This window comes from Macrobrachium nipponense, chromosome 45 (assembly GCF_015104395.2).
Source record: "Macrobrachium nipponense isolate FS-2020 chromosome 45, ASM1510439v2, whole genome shotgun sequence".
In the NCBI taxonomy this organism is placed as follows: Eukaryota; Metazoa; Arthropoda; class Malacostraca; order Decapoda; family Palaemonidae; genus Macrobrachium; species Macrobrachium nipponense.
Window position 1 is genome coordinate 31016026 of NC_061105.1, and position 23928 is coordinate 31039953.

General features: G+C 36.2%; 1 long non-coding RNA gene across 1 annotated transcript in view; it reads left to right on the top strand.

Moving 5' to 3' along the window:
* The window catches only part of LOC135214126 (uncharacterized), a 361523-nt gene that overhangs the window by 31815 nt on the left and 305780 nt on the right, over nucleotides 1-23928 (top strand). The window contains exons 2-3 of the long non-coding RNA XR_010314277.1: nucleotides 7278-7296; nucleotides 10513-10609. This is a non-coding gene — a long non-coding RNA (uncharacterized LOC135214126). The remainder of the gene's footprint in view (nucleotides 1-7277; nucleotides 7297-10512; nucleotides 10610-23928) is intronic.

Here is a 23928-nt window from a genome sequence, read left to right on the forward strand (position 1 = left end):
TTCCTTATCCTACCAGAAGGAAATGGCCCACAGGTCCATTGATATCTTCTTGGGACTTGTGATGGTTGCTCAAGAGGTTGTGTAGGCACCCAGCTCACTCGAGTACTTATGCTTAGTGTCTGGAGGAATAAATACAGAATGACGGGACTATCTTTTTTCCCTAATTCCATGTTGCATCAGCATCTTGGCGTAAGTACAAGTAGGTCAGATTAGATACAGGTACCTTCACTTTGAGCTCCCAATGTTAGCAGCCTGTAAGATGCATCTCCCTCTGCTTTCTCTTTTAATAAGGAGGGGCCCACTATTACAGTTACTTGCAGGATCAGTTGTATTATCTTAAAGTAGCTGTCTTTGACTTAAATTCCCTTATTGGGTATTTCATGTTTCTCCAATTTTTTCCATACTTGAGTGATCTCTCTTGAACAGATTTTCACTCATGACCAGGCCCAATTTGCTCTGTCATCCCATATGACAGACCAAGTAAGAGATACAGAGTCATTTCATCCCCTGCTTGCATGTGAGTTTCCAAATGTAACATTTCCAGGTAGGGTTCAACTCCATTCAGCTGTCAGAGGCAATTTTCCATTTGAGTTGAAAGTCTCCAATATTTAGGCAATGATTTGTATTTCTGTAGGAACAAATTTTTTATGTAGAATGCAAGTAATTTCAGTTTACCATATTGGCCAGCTTATGTTTCATCATACATTTACTGAAAGATATTGTAGTGATTTTGTGGGTAAGATTGTATGATTCTTGTTTAAATTTGATGCTATAACAGTGCCTTTTTGTTTTCAGCCATAGGTTTGGACTATCTGAAATTTACCATAAATAAACAGCATTACGTTATGGGAAACCATACCCAAACTCCCCCCTCTCACCTACCCTACATGCTTGGTTTCCCATCCATTATACAGCCCTGTTGGAGGTAGGCTAGTTTTTTTTCATACATTTAAAAATAAAAAGAATGCATCTAATATGCTGGCAAATATGGTATATAAGAATATCCTTCAGTGCACACTGGATTGGTCATTGAACTTGGTAAAGAGTTTGTTAACAGGTGGTCTGGAGAGTGAGTAGGGGAATCCCCCTTATGCACTTACCGAAACTAGAACTTGTTCCTTGGCCACCACAATGTTAGAGCATATTGCTGTGCTTCTTGTGACTGCAAAGTTTGAGTTTGTAATTTTTGCTGGTGGTCTGAGGTTTTTTATTTCGAGAAGTTTTCTCTATTTTTATTATTAATGAATCTCCACTGTTTTTCAAGATTATCCTACCAATTTCAGCAGTGTTCTGGGTGTATTATTATTATTATTATTATTATTATTATTATTATTATTATTATTATTATTATTATTATTATTATTTCAGAATATGAAACCTGTTACCATGTAGGGGTGATTGTACTGCTATTGAGAGATGATAAGTAGGAGAGGCAACAGTCAAGTATTGGTCTTCGGCTTTCCACCCAAATTTTTCCAACTCCTTTCTTGATTACTACCCCTCTGAGGAGAGGGAAATATCACAGGATGTGGGGATCACACATTCTTATATGTTGATATCACCTACTGAGTTTTCTGTTGCTGTAACACTTAATGACTTCACTTGCTGTTGTTGTAGCCACTAGGAGCTCAGCGTTGTTAAGTCTCCTTTTCAAGGGCTACTGCAATCTTTGTTAAGTCTCCTTTTCAAGGGCCACTGCAATATTTTCAGGGAGGAAGGTAGACCCAAGTGAGGAAGGGGTGCTCTGTCCTTGCTTCCTTCCCCTTGTCATTAAGGTCTCCTCCACCACTTTTCTTCCCTGCTCTCTTAATGTGGAGAGAAATAGAGGGGGAGTCTAAGACCTCATGCAAGAATTCCTTCTGGTTTCTGGGGAGTTCTCTTCCTTTTCAAAGGGAACCACAATCTTTTGGTCTCCTATGGGAGATCGGTTTAGCCTCCAGTAGGGCAGATATGGGGCTCTGCATTCCAACTCACTTAGACAAAGTGCTTTTTATTTTTTTTTTGTAGTCCTGAGCGATCTCCATAGAAGGATCTTTTCATCTTGCTTGCTCTTGGAGTGTTCTGTCTCAGAACTGAGCACGCTCTTATCCTCAGGCCACCCCCTCCCTCCCTTGTGTCTCAGAGGAGATATATGGGAGAGGGGGTTGGTTGTTTGGTATGGAGCAAAGTGTTCACACCAACTGCACTTAGACATTGGGGTGGGTTCCCACTTCCTTACCCTCTTAGGAATACTGATGAGGATCCATTACTTAATGATTGCTTGGTGTGTGCATGCTCTTTAGATTGTGAGCAGCACAGAGCTTCCTCTTCAGAGAAGATCTCAAAATTCTTCTTCTTGTGCCTGTTTATGTACACACGCACTACAGAACCTGTGCATTGGTGATTACGTGGATATACACATAGCTGCATGCTAGGTTCTTGGATCATGCATGTTTCACTGGTGTTTGGGTTGATTGTAGGATCTTGTGTGTGCAAGTGGTATGTAGGTTCAAGACTCACCGCTTTTAGGATATATTACTATCAGCTTTTGTTCATGCATAGTAGTAGTGAGCATGCACACTCCTTTTCACCTGGAATACAGCCAACAATGGCAGAAGCTGAGAAAGTCTACGGATAGGTGATCCACTTTTCACTCTGTCTCCCAAGTTGATACCCCCTCGAAGTGAGACCACTTAGACGTGGTGAAGGGGCTATTGAACCCCTGGAATTTGTTCCCGGGTTTGAGTCCAATAGTCTCATATATTTTTATACTACGTAAATATCAGTTTTGGACTAATTTTTTGGAATTTTCCACTTTTTGTAAAATTTATTGGACCTGACAAATAGGAGAAAAGATATCATAATTGGGATTGGGTTCATATTCGAGGCTAAATAGTGGGAACGGTGGTAGCGTCATCAACTACTTGATAATGTTCAGACCTGAGAGGTGTCAGATTGATAGCTCAAGGGCAGAACTATTCTAAAGGGCTGGACCACAGATTCCAGGGGGTTCTGGTTCTGGGGATAGGACTCTTGGCATTCTATCTGATTTGCCCATAACATGAGTAGCATGAGGATGGTTGTATTCTAGTAATACTCTCAGCGCTAGCAAGCAGGTTTGGCTTACACTTGGGACACACTAATCTTGTTGTGCCATCCCCTGTGGGGTAGGGTAGGGACGCGGAGATTTGGGAGTCGGTTCTCATTTGTACCATTATGGAGGAATAGACTCCATGAAAGGCTGATGGTATCTTTATAAGGTTTTCAGGTTTACTTTTTTTTTCTTCTCTCTATTCGATCTTTATGAGTTGTAGCAATAAAGATTCGAGTACCCCTGGGCCCTCTGATGATACTGTTTTGGCACAGATGAAGATCTCTGCACCCATCCTGGAAATGGAAAATCCTCCAAATGTTATGACCTTGTATCGACTTCGAGAAATGAGACATCTGCCTTGGAATCTGCCAAAAATGCAAAGAAAATTGGTGTTAACTAGAACCATTTATTTGCCCAAGTGTTGAGCCTGAGGAAGATAAATCTACCTTGTTTATTGAGTCTCTACAATTAGGTATGAGATATGAAATGACAAGTGATGAATTTAGTAAATAAGGAGCTATTAAGAAAATAGGAATAAATTTGGCAGACAATTTTCACTCCTGGCAGGTTTGGATAGCTCTTTTAGATTATAAAGAGGCTTTGGTTGCCTACTCTGAATATAAGAAGTCTAGGAAGAATATCTCGTGTCCATTAGTAAATAAGCCTCTTTCTAACCTAAAGGTATATTACTCCAAAAACACAGATAACAAAATAACTAAACACTCGGTAGTAAGAACCCTCAAGCCCGCAAAATGGCTAGTAGTAACAGTTAAAGAAAAGCGGGGTAACATAATACTATTCATGAGATACTTGCAACATCAGATAGGGGCCATTAATAATTCCAAAATTACATGCTTTGGACAAAACAACTTTTTGATCCATGCTGAATCAGTGGAACAGGCAGCCATGATATCCAACAGGAGGATTGCTCAGAAAGAATTATCAAAGAAGTAAAGCTTCACTTCAATTTTAGCTATGCTAAAGGTGTCATTTTCCACCTGACTTGTATGAATTTTCAGAGGAGGAAATCCTTGATATGTGTCCACCCAATGTTTGGAGAGTATTTAAAGTACCTAGGTCTTCTATGATTATTTATACGTTTTACGATGAAGGCTTATAAAATTCCATTGAAGTAGAAAAAGAAATAATTAATATTTGTCACTTTAAGCCCCGCCCACTTCAGTGTTTCAACTGCTTTGGTTATGGTCATCCATCCTGGGTATGTATAAGACCAGCTGTGGCACATGCTGTCTCACAGAGCATGGAGAGTGTTCAAGAGGGTTGAATTGTATTAACTGTAAGATGGAACATAGTCCCAGAAATAGGAATTGTGAATCTTAATGTTACGAGGATGAACAGGAAGCTTTGCTTAAAGCCCATGCATAGCCCCTAAGTGTGGGATATGCAAAGAAACTCTTAGCTAGGACAACTAAAGAAACTCTTAGCTAGGACAACTAAATATAGTGAAGTGGTGAAACAGAAGTATAGTAATTCCAGTTCCTGCAGCAAACAACCACCACCAAAGAAGGAAATTTGTCTTTCTATAAGTAATCTAGCTCCTCAGCTTAGGCGAAGGAGCTCTATCCCTCGAAAGAATCAGTTCCATGATTCAGATCTTGAAATTGTTCAAGCTCCAGAAGCTTCCTCTGTGGGAGCTTCTGAAACCCCCTCTTTAGGGGCACTTCAGGCTTTTTCAGAATCCTCTCTAGCCTCATCTCTAGAGGCATCCCAGGCAATCTAACTCCCATATTTAGGGAATCTTCCACAAGAGAGATTGCGGGCTTCAGTATCTCATGTGGCAGAGGTACATCATGTAAATATGGAATATGAAATGGCAAGTTATGAAAGATTATGTACCCATTCCAGATCTTTGTCACCTGCCCAAACAAGGCAAGGCAAATGTAAAATTATGCCATCAAAAAAGTCTTCCTCTGAGGGGTTGAATAGACCACCAAGAAGAACTAGCATGACCAAATCTCCATCAGGTAAGCCCTCTCTTTCAAGAGCTTCATATTCTTTATTTGGTCAGCAAACTTAAAAAGATTTTAACTGGTCTGCATGGTAGTGATCACTTTCCTATCCATTTGAAATATGTCAGGAATTTTCCTACAGAAGCACCACCAAAATGGGTGAGGAATTATAGGAAGCACACTTTTTCTCCTACTGTCTTTTTGCCTTGGTATAGGGTTTTCAAGTTTTGGGGAGCCTTGTGGTACAAGGTACCAGAGGTATCCACCAGTCTAATTGGATATGTGGAGATGTGGAGTAGGTGATAGCATTGTCTGGTTATTTGATCTTGGTACTGCGCCCAGAGCAAGGGCACCTTATTGAAGGCATTGCTAGCCATCATGCACATCCTCTGCTGCACAGCTCCCACTTAAGTAGAGACTTCCCACAGATCAACAGCCATGCCACTACAGGTTAGATGAGCACTAACCAGAGGAAGTAGTTATTCACCTTCAGTAGCTCCTACTAGCTAAGGAAACAACAAGCATTGCATTTAATGCTGGTAGATTTTTCCTTTTCAGATTCAGTACCATGCTTTAATGTTTTGGAGTAGATCCTACTAGCTAAGGAAACAACAAGCATTGCATTTAATGCTGGCAGATTTTTCTGTTTTAGATTCATTACCATGCTTTAATGTTTTGGAGTAGAATATGTCCATATATTCCACCTCCATTCAGTGTGGGATTCGGCTGTGTAATTACTGGTCAGTTACTTACATGGAAATGACATTTTCATAGTAAAATTAAGTTTCATATATATTTACCAAGTAATTACAAGATCAGAGCACGTTTTCCTCCCCTTTCGTGGTCATAGGTGCACAAACAAATTGAAATATGGCTGCGAAAGTTGTAATTGTATTACTGTAATTATTAGCAAAATACAGATACAGTACTGTACTTAGCACATCAGTACTGTATGGCACCTATACTGTAAGCCTTTACTGGTACTTGAAACTTGCTGTATCTCCGCTGTTGACATTTTTTCACACTTTGTAGCCTTTCTTCCTTTCTCTGCTAGTTCTACACGCTTTATATAGCATCCGTGTGTCTTGGCGTGTTGAATGATTAAATAAATCAACGAAAGAAAGATTCAACAAAATCTGTTTGGTTACATCTACGTCATTATCCAGTCTCCCATAATAGAAAACGGGACTTTCTTAAAAGGATAACCAAAGAAAAATCGCAATCATATAGCTTCAAAAGCTATCATACCTAAATTTTTGCGAGCAGCATAACTTTTACACTTGGCGATCAATCGTCGGGCATATGCGGTCATGAAATATGCTTTTTTATATAGTTCTTAGTAACAATTTTACTGTTTTGATATCAGAAATGGAAAGAGTAGACCCTATACAGGAATTTTGGAACAAAAAACGATTATAAAAGAATCTAAAAAGGTAATAGAAAACCTCCCCTTAAGGTGAATGGTTTTTAAGGCTATTAACTACATTTCAGTAAATTTCAGTAGAATAGTAAAACATGGCAACATTAGCGGATTTATGTTTGATCTTGTTACCAAACGTTCAACTGTTTGCCATCCTTGTTTGATTGCTTGTGAAGCCTGTGAAAGCAGTGCGTTGGATCTGAAATTAAAGCGAATAATTAGCCTTGGAAGGAGGGGAAAGCGATCATAACAGCTAGATAACTGGGTACATCAGCATTTGGATATCATAAATACGAGGAACAGGGAACACAAATGTTAGATTAAAGTCCATGCCATGAGCGGGTTCTGTTTCGTTTTATTTACTTCCTCGCAGTTCTCACTAGGACGCTAGAATATTCACCACTGTGATATTTATCTCGGATTTTATAATGGAGTATGTAACCATGATGTTAATCTGTGCAAACCAAAACAATACATTGTTCTTAAAACGACAGAAAACTGTTGATTGTTGACCAGTTGGACTCACTAATAGATCAATCATAAGCATACAAAATCACACCTGCGTAAATAGGAAATATAATGTGGTTATGTATATTATTTTATGCCATTTTATTATTTCTTATTAGTCTGTGCCGAATTTATAGATAATTTAGAAATACATATAGTCACGATCTTCATAAGTATATACTATAGCTGTCGATTCATTTTTATTTATTTTATGATATATATATATATATATATATATATATATATATATATATATATATATATATGAATATAAATATAAATATATAATTTTTTTTGTTTCCCGCAGATTCTCCTGCTCCAGAAAGGTAGGATCCACCGTGATACAAGTGAGCCTTGGCTTTTAGAGTTTTTTCTTTAGTTTTTATTGAATTTCGGAGGGTGGTTCAGTATTTCATTTCTGTTCGCGTGACTTTGTCTACCTAAGAAGCAGAACTGTCATATTTAGTAGGATGTTATCCAATTGTTTCATCCGCAGACGAAAATGTTAGCCACTGTTATCTAGGAATGAGTTTTGTAAAACTGACGGTATCACGTTGACCATTAATTATGTGGATATTTTTGGTGCCGTTTGTGAAATTGTTGTCCATTGTTAAATGCAAACAGCTACTTGTGTTGCTAGTTGTGTTAATCCAACATGTATTTTAGATTTTTTGAATATTTTACCGTGTCACTGGCAGTAGCTACATACACTTTGATTGTTGTTTTACTAATGCTTTTATTACACTGTAGCCTTAGATTTGCCAAATAATTTAACATTATTATATGTGTTTTGCCATTATGTATTTTCTTTGGTATGCGCGGATTTATGTTTTATTCATATATTGATGTATGATTTTTGCTATTTTATTATTGTACAAATGCGATTGTATTTATGAGCAGTAAATTAGATTTGCATGCTAGTCAAGGCTTTGCTGTATATGATGCTACTCTGAAGGCTACTTTCAATTAAAAAATGATTATTTTGTTTTTGCTGCTAAAACTTAGAACCATAACATCAGCTAATGATAAAAGTTTGCGTATTTCATTTCTGAGCAGTAAGAGAGAGAAATTTAAACTAATGAATTTGATTATTCTAATTGTAATAACATCCATTGCTAATTTCGCTTTCAATTGTAAGTCGAAATACAGTATTTTACCCAGTTCTTGCAGCTTTCACCCTGCATTGCTAATTGTTATCATCCCTCATTTTACCGAAGCCAAGGCTGTGTGCTTTTTACTGCTCTGGGATTCGCTGGTGGTGGTTGCTAGCTTGTTTAGGGAGTCTCACGCAACCCTTTCTTTAGCGCTATGTTCTGTGCACTGTTTTAAATAGCCCGTGCTTGCTTTAGCGTTCAACCCCTCCCGCGCTAGTGGTTTAAATGCCCGTTGCTTGCTTGGCTAGTTCACTCGCTAGTTCGCTTTGCTTTTGGAATTTTTTTTTTCTCTCTCTCCTGTAAAATGTTGTGGGATGATAACCGTTTTGAGATTGCAGAGGCTTGTGAGCGCTTGGTAGAATACTCTTCAATTATTCGACAAAGAAATTGAATGAGTAAACAATGATTTTAGGATGAGTTGAAACACTATGCATTTAGTTTTGAGTGTTTTAAAGAATATCAGAAAGAAATATGTGTAAGTATTTAAGAATATTGAAATTTTGAACCAAAAAGGGAGGAGATTACAGATGGTTGACAGTAAGCACAATTCGGGAAAAATAATGTCTGTTGTCAGTTTTAGATAAGAAAACCAGCAATTTAAATTGAGGTAATTTTAAAGTTAAAAGGAGTGAAATTGATTCGTTAAAATGTCAGTAATTAAAGAAAAATTCCTCCTGTAACTCAGCCTTCAGGGTTTCATCCATGGTGGAAAAGGCTCCACGTGTGGCTGTATTTGGTGAGTGTTACATTTTTCAGTTTTTACGTTTGGCGAATTGGTTTGCAAATCTCAACAAATCCTCTCATGAATTTATGCCAAATTTCTTTTCAGGAGAAATCGTTTGCTTTTAGGTTTCGCTTCTGTCTGTCATTGTTTTTGGTCCAGTTTTCAGAGTTTGGGTTTTGTTGAAGTTTCAAGCTTTTTGTTTTCATACCAACTAGTCTTGTTAACTTTTGCTTTAATTTTTCAAGTATTGTTACTCCATTTAATTTAATTGTAAAGGTCGGTATCCCTGTTGATGCATTAATTGCAGTAGATTCCGAATTGGCAGTAAGCGTTTAGAGATAATACATTACTGGTTTGAGTAGCGAGCATGTATATGCCTTGGCCTGGTTATGTTTAAAAAAAAAATGATCAATATGCATCATAATTCAAACACCGTACTCGAGTAAAATACGAATGTTAGATTGCCTTTGCTTTAAGTTAAATCAAGATATTTGTCTCCTTTAATATTTTACCCAAAGCATTAAATTTACTCCGTTTTGTGAAATTTAAAGGGAATAAAAAAGCGCATTAAGCCTAGGAAAAGAAAAGATTGGCGAGGGGCGGGCGGGACGGGGGCCGGGGTTCATGGGTAGGGGCATGGGTTAGTAGATAAGCTGCATCGTGTAACATCTCACTAAATTTTGTTGACCAGTTTGTGTTAAAGCATTGCGCGTCGATTGCCAAAGGTAGCATGTCGTTTAGGTCACTTATTGCAAGGGGGTTGGGTTGCATTATTTAAGTTATACTTATAAAATTGATAGGTTTTTTATTGATCAATCATGATGTTAGGTCTTATCATCCAGGTTAGGTTAGGTTAGGTTAATCAGGTCTCTAGTCGTGCTCTGTGGTTGTTGTTGGTCCGAAACCCAGGGAAAAGAAGGCGGAAACCCGAAGAGTCAACTCGAGGGACCCGGCATCCACATCTTTTCCCAGGTAAGGATCTCTTCACGTTTCAGAGCTTTGTCTGTCTACCTGAGGGAAAGGAGAACTGTCAGCGGTCTTTCATTATTATAATAAGTGAGTGGGAAAGCTAATATTAAACATGTGATAAGGTTATTTTGCTTCTTTCGTGCGAAAACGCTATGCAATTATTTTAGCTGTTTTAAGAATTGGAAGATGCTAATTTTATTTGGAGGAATAACATACGTACCGTAAAGAGCGTAAAGAGAATTAAGACTTCCCTAAGTGTTTCAAGGCCGTTCAGTCTCTCCTTCTCTTCTCAGTAGACTGAAAAGTGTTCTTTCACTCAGATCTTTTAAGACGATGAATAATTTAAATGAAGATTTCTACTCTAGTTTGATACTCAACGTAAATTCAGAAATCTCTTCGAAGTTGATAATTATAGGAAGATTTGATGTCGCTGTTGATTTTTGAGTTCGTCTTGTTGAAAAAAAAATTAGTTTATTATCTTTGAATTAGTTTATGATTTTGAGTTTCAAGATTTTGTCTTTAAATGGCCAAGTAAATTTAATTGTGTTGTAAATTTGGTGAGTTGTCCAATGTTCTTTTTTCATTGTTGCAATTATGCCTTGACCTTTAACTTTTATTTCTAATTAGAATACATCGTCTTAAATATGCTGGTAATTTCCTGATATATTTTTTAATTCGTATTATTTTCTCACCAGTAACAGGTAAAGCGTCATCGAAGCATGAAGAGTCGTCCTTTCGTTTATGGAAAAAGTTGGAACGACGGATTGGCCAGAAATATTAAAAAATTGTAACGTAAGTTTTCTCTTATGTTTTATCATTTGTTTCTTTTCATAACTATACATTTGTTTATCGCGTCATATTTGGTTAGAGATTTGCTTAAGAGTTTTTGTTTTATGTCTCAGTTTATTTGATTATCCTCTTGCAGGAAATTGTTTTCTCTCTCTCACTTTTCGTACATTTTTCTGGTGTTATAATTTCTACATTTTATTGCATTACGAAGAACTGCCATAAAGTGCTAAAAGTAAGCCATCAGTTTTGGAGAAATGTACAAAGCCAACAAAAACACCACAGAACATAATAATCTGAAAATTTTTTGAGGTATGCGAATGCTTAATAGATAAGCGGGGTATTTTAAGTTTCTTTGTTTATGAATGACTAACAAAAATATGCACGGAAATCCTTTGTTTGTTGAGATGGTTAGAAACTTGTAAAAATGAGAAACTTTAATCTGAGTGCCTATGTAAAATCTGCTTGTTCGTCTATTTTACATCAGTTAGGATTTTGTGTAGTGGATTAATAGGCAAGATTTTAAATTGAAAGTCGCTTTTACACTTATTAAGGAATCAGTTCTTGGAGGTGAAGGTAACTGTCAAATTTACATTTGCTTTTCATATTAAACAGGTACATTTGTCATTTTAATCAGACTTATATGATGTTAACTGTCCTGCCTATAATATCTTTGCAATACCAGAGAGGTTTTATTGCAAACATGAAAATGATTTACTTGCTGTAACCAATTGGTTTTATCTATATCGTGTGAACTTAGTAAAAAGTCCATGTTAATAGCATAGTGTAAAGAAGAGTTTACTGCACATCTGTTCAGGTATGTTTTCCATAATTCTTGTGCAGGTACGCTATAATACTGAAACATTGTCCGCTGCTGTATTGAACATCAGCATGCTGTGATTGTGGACATATTCTGTAATGCAACTGATCAGGTGAATAGTGGCACTCCTGATGCCCTTTAAGTCCTAGTTCTTCCCTGATAGAGAAGAGAGAGAGAGAGAGAGAGAGAGAGAGAATGTATTGGTTTGGTTGTCATTCGGTATTTTTCCCGGGCAGCGCCAGGTTGGTCAGCTATGCCATATATATATATATATATATATATATATATGTATATACTTATATTTATATAGTATATGTGTGTGTATATATATGTATGTATGCTTATGTATATATATAAAATGAATGTATATAATAGGATATCGAGTTCAGTATTTCTTTCTTGCATTTCCGGGTCGTTACTAATTAGTGCTAGATGATTATGACCCTTGCATAGTTCACCTTTAACATGAAATTCATTATACTAGTGGACCTGATAAAAGAAAAAAAAAATCGTAAACTTGGAAAGATATGTTGTGGGTTAATGTCATTTCTGCCTATTTGGTTTTCGAAGATGGTAATTTTAGTTGGTTGGTCTGAATAATCTTAGTGTCAATTATTATGTCTTCTAGCATGCTCAAATTATTTGTTTGCACCATATCTGATACTTTTAGATATATATTTTCCTTACACATAATCCACTCACACATATGTACATATGTAATGAAATTCATATTGGATTCCTAAATAAGCAGATTTGACAAATAACCCTTGACATATAACAAATTTTGTAATTGGTCATATATACATACACATATATATATGTATATATATATATATATATATATATATATATATATATATATACGTATATGTATATATTATATATGTGTGTGTGTGTGAGTCCGTATATATACGTGTGTGTGTATATATTATATATATATATATAATATATATATTATATATATATATATATATATATATATATATAACATACATACATATATATATACATACATATATATATACGTGTATATATAGTATATATATATATATACACATACATATATATATATATATATTATATATATATATATATATATATTATATATCACACATCCGCAGTTGAAAAATAATAGACAGGGTGTTCAGTCCTTTGTCAGTGGCTTGAAAATAAAGCCGAAACCGGTCTATTATTTTTCACCTCTGGATATGTGTGATAAAGGAATCACGTGCTAAAGTGATTATAATCATATATATATATATATATATAATATATATATATATATATATATATATATACATATGTATATATGTATATATAAATGTATTATATATATATGTATATATATCACTAATTGACGCTTGAGAACAGTCAATCTTCGATCAGAAATCTTCTTAGGCATACCAGGACGCTTTTTCTGAGACGGAATTTCATGGTCGCCACTTTCGTTAAATCTGGCAGCCCAGCGTTGAGCTGAATGCCTCCGTACGACCTGTTGATCCGAGATATGCATTGTTCTAATGCCAGATTGCTTCAGTGACATATCTGCTATTATGTGTTGACTGAAATCTCCGTCTTGGCTCATATTGAGGCCACAGGGGGCAATAAAGTGATACGTCTTAGGCAAAAATTGCGGTGGGAGTGCTGACATATATATATATATATATATATATATATATATATATATATATATTAAATTCAAATTGGATTCTTAAGTAATCAGATTAGACAAGGTGACATATCATAACAAATGTTGTAATCAGTCATATATATATATATATATATATATATATATATATATATATATATATATATATATATAGCGAAAAATCCAGAAGGAAAGTGAAACTGGAGTACTGCTGCAAGACCCTTCGACCCGTCCTTTAAGGACAAGAGTCGAAAGGCCTTACAGCAGAACTATATTGTTTCACTTTTAGTGGATTTTTCTCTTATTACACACACACACACATATATATATATATATATATATATATATATATATATATATATATATATATATATACACATATACATGTATGTATATTAAATTATATATTATATATTGTATATATATGTATATATACATATTTATGTATTTAGTTATTAGATAATATTTGCTTGTGTGTTAGACGTGTATTGAAAAAGCATTCATTGTGCAAATGTTTTCAATTATGAAATTGGTTGTCAGCAACAAAAGAATTGATATGAAGACAAGTAAATTTTGTCCGGGGTCAAACACAAATCTATTTGGAGTTTAAATGTTATAGTGGAGTCTTGAATAGACCAGTGGCTTTGCAGCTTCCAAAGGCTTCTCTCTTACTGCACCTTAGAGGTCTCTCTATGATTTGGTGGCTTCGTATTGTTCCTTTTGTGCCTTTATATTCACTGCTATGATGCTGTGCTGCGTGCGAAATCTTTTTATTTCTCCTGTGTGGCGCGTCACACTCAACCTGTTACTGAGCATTTGTGGTCCTTTGGTATAACACTTTATTTCTTTCAAAATTTTCTAGTCTTTTAGAAATTTAATGTTATTGCTCAATAATCTATTATTTTTAATGATGGTATTTTTCCGTTATTTGATAAAATATGTTGCAAATTCATATTAAGATATGATGAGCACATAAACAGTCATTCGGACAAGAATTGAAAGTAATTGTGATACATTGATGGATTTTTTATATAAATATTTGTTTTCGTATAAGACGCATTGCTTGAAAGTATTAAAATACTTTCCCAGTATTTGTGTTAGAAATAGCTAATCAGAATATTGAATTTTTTTTTTTACTAAAGTAATTCTGTCGTATTGAACCACTTGGTTCGGCAAACTATAGGAGATAACCAAACATCGGTCCGCTAAATTTTAGAGATATTGATCCAAATCTCTACCAGAATCCATTTAGTGGCTTCGAGCATGTAGCTGGTCTTTCAAATGTTTCAGTACAAGTGAATTAGGCTTTGAATCTTCGGGCAGGAGCACCAATCCAATAAGTCAACAGTAGTAAAAGCAGAGTCGCGTTCATCATCATTCACCATCATCATCATCGTTCTGGTGTGTTTTGGGAGGCCCTCTACCAGCCTTCCTTTTGTTCCTCAGCCGGTCGCCTGATTGTGTCAGTTAATTTAATACTTAGCTTGAATAACTAGTTTTATATCATATCTTTTAAACCGAAATGTCTTATTGCTTATTGTATCTTTTCCCAAGATTTTTGTACCTTTGTTTTGGGGCAATTTAACTGTAGTCAGTTTTTTCCTATCTGAAGATGAAAAAATTGGCAATGGGACAGTGTTCATCCCAAAAATATGTTGAGATTGTTCCAGGTCAGTGGTTTACAGATCATTGTAAAAATTAGTTCAACTCGTTTCCAGGCCATGTGCCTTCCCAAAAGTTTCCAAAATCGGTTTTCAAACTTTTGTTGACCTGGATTATTAAATTTATATCTGGTTTCTGAAGTCCTGCTGTTATTTTCAACTATTAACATTTATTACTGTAGCCGTTTCAAACTTGCTTATATTTTAACTGTGACTTATTTACATAGTTTCTGTAGTGTGATTTTGCTTAATTTCCTTCTCTATATGCGTTTTATTCTGTAGAAACTTGTTAGTCGTTCCACTAACATGGATTTTAAGGCTTCATTACAGTAATGACGAAGGTTCTTCTTAGTTAATTATACTGTGCCAAAGAATGGATGGCTGGTCAGTAAGTCCCGAAGCTCTAATCAAAGTAACTTTATTCCCATACTTACATATGGGTTTCACACACACACACACATTTTTATATATATATATATATATATATATATATATATATATATATATATATATATATATATTATATATTTTTATTATATATATAATTATATATATAATATATATATATAGATATATATATATATATACATATATATATATATATATATATATATACACACTATATACACACACACACACATACAGGCAGCCCCCGGGTTACAACGGGTTCGGCTTTACGACGTTCCGAGGTTAAGGTGCTTTTCAATTATATTCATCATAAATTATCCAGGGTTACGACGCCTACAACACTCATCTTGGAGAAGAAATATGACACCGAAAATGCAAAATAATCAATATTTGAAGGTTTTTTTTATGCAAAACGCAATAAGAATGCAGTTTACATAGTTGTGAATGCTCCCAAAGCATTAAAACTAAGGTTTTCTTATGATTTTTGGTGATGTTCCGGCTTACGACGATTTTCGGGTTACAACGCGTCTCAAGAACGGAACCCCCGTCATAACCCGGGGACTGCCTGTGTATATATATATATATATATATATATATTATATATATATATATATATATAGATATATATATATATATAGTATATATATAATAATATATATATATATATATATATATATCTATATATATATATATATATATATATTACTAAGGGATGCAGCAGGTGCATATTATTTCCCGACCAGTTGCTGTTCTTGAAAATAACAAAACACTCACACACGTGTGTAATTATGTTTTGTTATCTTCAGTAATTGTAACTGGTTGGTAGGTACTATGTACTACCTGCTGTATCCCTTAGCAAGTTGTTTTCTTGTACAAACAAGAACTGTAACTATCCATTTCAGACCCGATGTGACATTGTTTTTTGGGAATATCTTCAAGGCTTTTAGTCGGACAGAACACAATGTTAAAAACCTCCCCGCCATAATTTGTAATGTTATAGGAGTTAGTCCTTGTATTTGCTTTAGGAGGAAGTTTACTCTTATGATTTTAAGTTGTAGTCAGTCAGAACCCAAATACCTGAGCACAGGTTCGGATCAGTCAACTTGCCGCCCTCCCCTTCATCAGTTCCTTCATCCCCTACCAACAAGCTTCCACCATTCCCCTTGCAAACCCTTCCTTCTGAATAACTTCTTCCCCTTCCCACTCCCTCCGGTTTCCCCTCCAATTCTCCCACCCCCTTCTCTCTCGTCTGAATTACACAACACATTGGAAAATATAAATACATTGTACATTATTATTTTTCATGATTTGCCACATAACTCAAATGTGTACATCCCAACAGTGAGTTGAGGGATTTTTGCTAAAGTGCTCCGCTGTGATGTTCAACCTTATTCTACTGTGTTGCTGAAGAATTGTCATGGGAAATTATATTTATTGATCTTGGATAGTAAGTCTGTGTATGGTCGTTTTTCGGTACCTGTTGTTCAGTTATTCATATAATGTGGTGAACTAGATAAGGCAATGGACATAATTATTCTACAATTAGATGGTGTCAGTAAAATTGTAAAATAATTAACATTAGTTATAGAATTAATAGATATTGATTCACACAAGAATTCATAGATTTAATTTTAATCGTCATCGCTATCAAAGGAATAACTAACTCATCCTCATCAGTCAGAAACGACCATGACGGGTTCTACACTGTAATGGATATTGTCAGAGGACCAGTGAGCCTCCTCATACTTCATGGCTCGCCGAACGGCACCTTCCCAAATATAAAATAGATTAGGGGAAAAAAATCGATTACTTTAGGAACACTTGGATTTGATGATAGTTATCACGAAATTAAACTCACTCTAATTTCGCTAAAAATTGTCAGTTGTGAAATTTGTTGCAAAAGGCTATACATAAAAAGTGTTATGGTTAATAATTACCTGTAATTACATATTAAAAAGTCGGAGTGCAATTGCACGTTTGCACATCTAAGAAAATTGGCCATGGGCATTGTGATTTCAGCTACCCAGCGACAAACCACTGTCTGCGATCGCATGCCAGTGAACACTTATAGTAAATTACTCAAATACTGTATTCAAAACTGCCAACCGAACCAAAATAGTCATGTCCATTAACCATCGATTCATTATTACACCCAACATTTCTATTCCTAAACTATTAAATAAAATCACTGTAGATTAACTGTGTAAGACTTTAAATCTTCCTGTGTGCAACTTACACAGAGAGAGAGAGAGAGAGAGAGAGAGAGAGAGAGAGAGAGAGAGAGAGAGAGAGGGGAAGGGGTGGGAGAATGGAGAAGAGGAGGGAGTGGAGGGGAAAAGGATGGGATGGGATGAGATGTGATAGAAGGATGGGTTAACGGTGGGGGGGGGGGGGGGGGGGGGGGGGGGGGGGTGAGATGGGGGGGGGGGGGGTGGGGGGGGGGGGGGGGGGGGGGGGGGAGTGGTGGGAGCTTGTTAGTTGGGAAAGGTGGTGGAGGGGCACAATGTGCCAGGGTGACTAACCGTTACTGTCACTCAGTTACTGGTTGCCCTAGAACAAGAACTCGTTCCTGCATAAGCTTGATATAAAACAAACGAATGAGTCACTCGCTAATGGGCATGAGGGCAATGAGCATCCTGGTAGCCGAGCTAAACATTCCATTTAAATAAAGGAAATTATAATTACGATAGTTCTTGCATATATTTTTTCCAAGAGTTGTGGTATTAGTTTTTTCCTGTAACTCGCCCTGCGCCGTTTTCTTTGGTCTGAGGATGGTTTTATTTTAGCGCTCCAAGTTTGTAGGTCTATATGTTTTGCGTATACAGCGATAAAAACAATACCATTACATTTTGTTTACTTGCCAAAATCAATTAAAATAAATTTTGATTATTAACATATACATGTTTGTCTATGCCTTTTGATCCTTGTTACCAAGTATTTGTGTGGTATTAGAGTTTCATAATCATTAAAGTATTCTTTTACAGCTGTTATGCAAATATATAATGAATCATCTCAGTGTTGAATGGATCTCCTCAAACTGTCCATTTGACCTAATTCTGAACCCGTATGGATGAGGACTAAATTATTCACTCAATGACTCAATGAGAGAAACATGTTTATACCCCCCATAATGAGGTAAAACGAAAACAAAAATAATGAAGTTCCATATATAATAAATGCTAGCTGACCTACCTGGCGCTGCCCAGAAAATTGTGAGTGACAGGCTCTGGGTAGGGGGAGGGAAAAAAGGAGGGTGGGTGGAATTGCGAGAGGGAGAGGGATGGGAGGGTTAGGGGAAGATAGAGGGGCTATGGTTAGGGGAAAGGGGAAATTACTTTTTCTATTGTAAGAGAAAATTAATCTCCGCAAAACATAAGCCTGTCTCCCTTTCAACAAGTCAGACTCTTTATCGATTGTGTGAAATAAACTGCACAGCAAAGTGGAGGAGAATCGTACAAGGATCTGTTTTCAGCAAACTTCACGAATTCGTAGTCGAATCAGTTTACACTGATGTACTGCTAGCTCATTACTGTACTATACTTCAGAAACTCCCCCTTCCTCTTCCCTCGCCCCTACCCATAGCCTGTCATTCACAGTTTTCCCGGACAGCCAGTGGTAGGTAAAATAAACCCATCCTCGATCAAAGCCCTATCCAATAGTTTTTGTTTGGTATAAATACGTCAAGCAATTTAGCTACGATTGAATAACAGACAGACAGGCAAACTAGCAAAACGCCCATAACAGTAGCATTCGTAATGGGGGTTAGATAATATTGATAGTGAGCAATAGGTTGAAACGTAACATTGAAAATTTCATATATGCAGTATTAAAATATTAACTAAAACAAATTTCAAAAAATGCTTTCAAATATAATGAAAGCACATCATCATCTAAAGATATGTGCGTATATACTTTTGAACACAAAGAAAAGCAACAGTAAATTATGTTGATTCCATTATACAGTATTCAATAAAAGTGGGTTCTTTGGCCAGTTTCAGTTCAAAAATGTTATTCACAATCTGATAATTAGTGTAACCCAAATAGCACCAATAACTCCGTTCACAAATGACGTTAACAGTTACCGTTCATTCTAGGCCTGTGTGATTCCCATTGAGACAATCATTTGTTAATAATGATGACATTTTAACACTGTTTACAACAGCTCCCCTCCCGTAATTTACAATGTTATACTTTAGGAGTTTACTCTTATGACTCCAAGTTGTAGTTAGTCAGAACCCAAACACCTGAGTACAGGTTCGGATAAGTCGACTCCCCCCCCCCCCCCCCCCTTCCCTTCTTCAATCAATTCCCTTCTTTCCCCAACTAACAAGCTCCCACCATCCCCCCCCCCTCGTTAACCCATCCTTCTATCACTCCTCATCCCATCCCACTCCCTCCTCTTCCCCCTTCAATTCTCTCTCTCTCTCTCTCTCTCTCTCTCTCTGCATTTTGTCTGGGACATTATGGAAACTGATGCAACATTGTGTATCTCGATGGTACCATATATCTACCGCAACCTATATTGCTATATACATACTGTACCCCATCTCTGACCTAGTTTTTAACGGTACATTCAAGTACTGAACCCATTGGTAAGTTCCACATCTTTTATCCAGCTTCCTATGGTACCTCTTAAGTACTGTAACCTATTGATAGGTACCACATACCAACCGCTTTCCCTTTCATGGCAGTCTTGGTACCACCAAGAACTGTATTTCTATGGTATGTACTATATACCCATTGCATCCCTCAGCAAGTTTTTGCTGGTTTCTCCAAAAACTAGGTTCCATTACTAGGTACCACGTACAGTATTCTTTGTACGGGATACTGTAGTAGCACTAAATGGCCGCTGCAGTCTCCATTTTATCATAATTGCATTAGTTCCAGATTTGTTCCTGCCATCTGTAGTGACTCGTCTTACCTGTTGCTCAAGAGTCAATCTTTTTCTTTCCCCAGGTAGCGCCACCTCATTAAGGAAAAAAAATCATAGAACTAAGCCATATGAATCCAGATATGCTACCCATTACTCTGAAATAACATTATAATCATCATTATTTTTAAGTCTGGTTCAAGTAAAGCTTTGACGACAGAAACTGATAAACAAGAAAGAGTCAAGCGTTGTCGTATAATTCTCTCTCTCTCTCTCTCTCTCTCAAAGGCTTTATTAATGAAAATTATTCGCGTCAATGAACGTCGCCCCCGTCGGGGGGTAGTGCCGTCAGTGCACCTCATTCGGTGCAATGTAGGCATTACTTAAGATTGTTTGCAACGTCCCTTCGGCCTCTAGCTGCAACTACTTTCATTTCTTTTACTGTACCCCCTTTCATATTATCTTTCCTCCATCTTACTTTCCACCATTTCCTAACAATTGATTCATAGTGCAACTGCGAGACTTTCCTCCTGTTACACCTTTCAAACCTTTTCAATGTCAATTTCCGTTTCAGCTCTGAATGACCTTAGTTGCCCAGTGCTTGGCATTATGCCTAAAACCTATAAATCAATCAAACCTATAAATCAGTCAATGAACTTTGCTGAACTTCAATTATTCTTGATTCCTTTGTGTCTGTAATGGATACGTTACACATCCCCATGTGCTCTTTCGATCAGACGTTTTATTTTTAATTTCATCTTCATTTTCTTGTTCAGTGAAGTGAAACTGAAAACTGAAATAAATAAAAGAAAAGTTGTTGCTGTGTCTTATGAGTCTTGGTTTGTTGGACTATTTCTCCACTTTTCTCAGTAATGAAAATTACATTCAGTGTAGGCTTGCTTTATTTGTTTATGATCCGTTTTGCTTAATAGACAAGTAAAGTAAAGCAAATAAACCTAGAAATCTAAAAATTCACAATTCAGGGATTTTCATTATGGTTATTTTTTTTCATCAGCCACCTCACACTGTTATCCAACGTTGTAAGGTACCTTCAGTGGCCTAGGTCATCCTACTCATAAGGAATTCATTGTTGTCGACACCTGTCCGGTGAAACGTTTGGTAGCTTCGCTGTATGACACTGCTCTCTCTCTCTCTCTCTCTCTCTCTCTCTCTCTCTCGTCTCTCATCTCCTCTCCTCCTCTACTCTCTCCCCCCCCCCCTCTCCCCCCTCTCTTCTATTCCCCAATTCTCCCCCCCCCCTTTCCCCTTCCCCTTTCTCTCTCCCCCTTCCGTCCTTCCCTCCCCCTTCTCTCTCTGTGTGTGTGTGTGTGTGCTTCAAAGAGAATATTTATTAGCGAAAATAACACGATGTGAATTGATGAGTGGAACTAGGCTTGTCAAAGATGGTCAGTGGGGTCTTGCATGCGAGTATACTCTAATTTGCACTAAAATGAATGAAGTTTCACGTAGGGAATCAATGTACGGTTACTACCAAAACGAGGGACTGGTCGCACTTAGGCTTTTACTAGAAGAGAGATACTACGTCTAAGGTAACCCTTTCATTTGGCCCGAAGAAACAATGCCATATGTGAATATTTTGTCTCATGGTTCATTAAAAGATTTTTGTTCAATTTTGTCGATGCGAATAAATGGGTTATTATTTTAAATTGTTAATATGATCATTCTGTCCATTTTTCTATTTTACAAATGATAGGCATACATTAAGTTGCATTAAGAGTTTAAGAAAGTTGTCTTTCTTTGTTTAAGGTAAGACATGTTCTGTATTATTAAATATCAGTAAATCGAACAAATATTGTATAGATCCTTAGTTACGGTGTCATTTTCGTCCAGAAATTATCATTTGTTTCAAATTCCCTCCGCAGTATAATTTCACCTATTCTTGGGATGGATTTATCCTTGAGCGTTTTGAAAATTTAAATGGTAATCGTTGAAAGTGAGTTCGTATTGTGATGTACCGTTGTTGTATTTAATACTAAAGTAGACCAGTTAACCTCTTGCCTTTTTCCCGAAAAATTGTAGGGACTTAGACCCTAGCTTTAGAGGAGGGTGGTGGACACCGGTGTGTGTTTTGTGTGAATCCCCCAGCTCTGGAGCACATATGGGTGAACTGTTCTAGATGTGTAGGTGAGAGAAAACAACAAAATTTCAGGTTCCATAAAAGGTTTTAAAGACGATGAATACAATGTTGTGAATTTTTGTATTTTCAAAACTATTAAAGTTTTTTATATCCGACATTTTTTTTATGTATTACTAGATTGTGAGTAAATAAATAATATTTCACAGTTCTATCTTTTAAGCATTTTCCATCATGGTACCGAATAACCAAGTTGTTCTAGGGCCAGCTCATCTGACCAAAGTTTCGTAAATCAGACTTAATCAGACTAGTTGTAGAGGGCATAAATACTGTGCTTAATAAATGGCACTTGAAGTTTTGTATATTTTAGATTTTTAAAATTGTGTCGGTTACAGTTTTTTTTATAAATATATTTTGCCCAGCTATGAAAAGAGGGACCTGATGCGAAAAGTTCCGTAGCTTTTTGTCTGTTAAAAGAAAATGCGGTCGTCGTCCTCCTTAAATTTGTTTCTCTTGTAAGAACTTGAACTATTGATGATATTTACTGGGGCTACAAATGGGGCTTTAATTTTGTGAAAAAGTCTTTTTACAAGTACGATTGCTTCTATGATTTAATGTATCAGAGGATTTAATGTATATTTGAGAGTATTTATATAGCATAGAGTGACGCTTGTATTTTTGTGTGTTTTCGAATAGGTTTTGTGTGACCAGAATTTGTCTTTGTCTTTATTCCTTTTCCTCCTCAAAAGACATCTTTTCTAATGCAAATATTAAAAGAACAGAAGTAGCATTCCTAATTCAAGCCCTGTCTCTTACACGGGTTAGCACAGTTTTTTAATATTTGTTGAAGTTCTTGACGAATTCTCAGTTGAGGAAAGTTTTCGAGAAGTAGTTGTGTTAAATTGTCAAGACGCCGCACTTGGAGTTGTAAAGGTGTCAAGGTGAAACTCTTCGGAGTGTTGCCAGTCATAAATAGTATGTTTATGACTTTTTCTCAATTGACTTCAAAAGGAAGTTCAAGTTATAGAGTAGTTTCGATGAAATGGAAGTGTCTTATTTTTATCATCGGCAGCGCGGATTCAGTAGGAACCATTTCTGATGATTAGTTTTCGATTTGGGCAAGTAATCCAGACAGTTATTTGTATTTTAATAAAGTTTTTAAGAGAAAGCCAGATTGAGACAGTTTATTTGGGTAACTATGGTAATCTTGTAATTCGTTCAATGTTAGTAGATTCAGGGGAACCATGATCTGTAATTAGTACTCTTATTAAACTTAGCCACTCCTAGAGTGAAGCTATTGATTTTGTCTGTAATATTACATTTACGATTAAATGTTATGCTTCATTTTGTCAGTTCCTAAATAAATTTGTCTGGAAAATATCCCATGGTCATTGATTATGTGGCCAATTTTTCAAGTCCGCACGTACAAAAACAAGGTAAAAATCACTTAAGCTCATACGGATATGTCTTTTTAGAAGACTACTAATATAAGTAATATGTTACAGTGTCCGAAATACTGTATCGGGTTAGACAGGTGTAGATTCCGATAACATTATATTACCTTTTGAGAGTCAATGTAAAACCTGAAGTTTGTGGAAAAAAAAATACCGACACGTATGAAGTTTTATTAAATCTGCTGTAAAGATATGCTGGTCCGCATATTATTCTTAATTTACTGCCACTAGAAATATTACTAAGCGATTCATTTCTTCATCGTCTTGAAACATAATTTTGTTTTTGTATGATTGATCAAGAAGGAAAGGACGTTTCACTTATTTCGGGCATTCGATTGACAACTTGTCATTAAGGAACAAGAGTCCGTT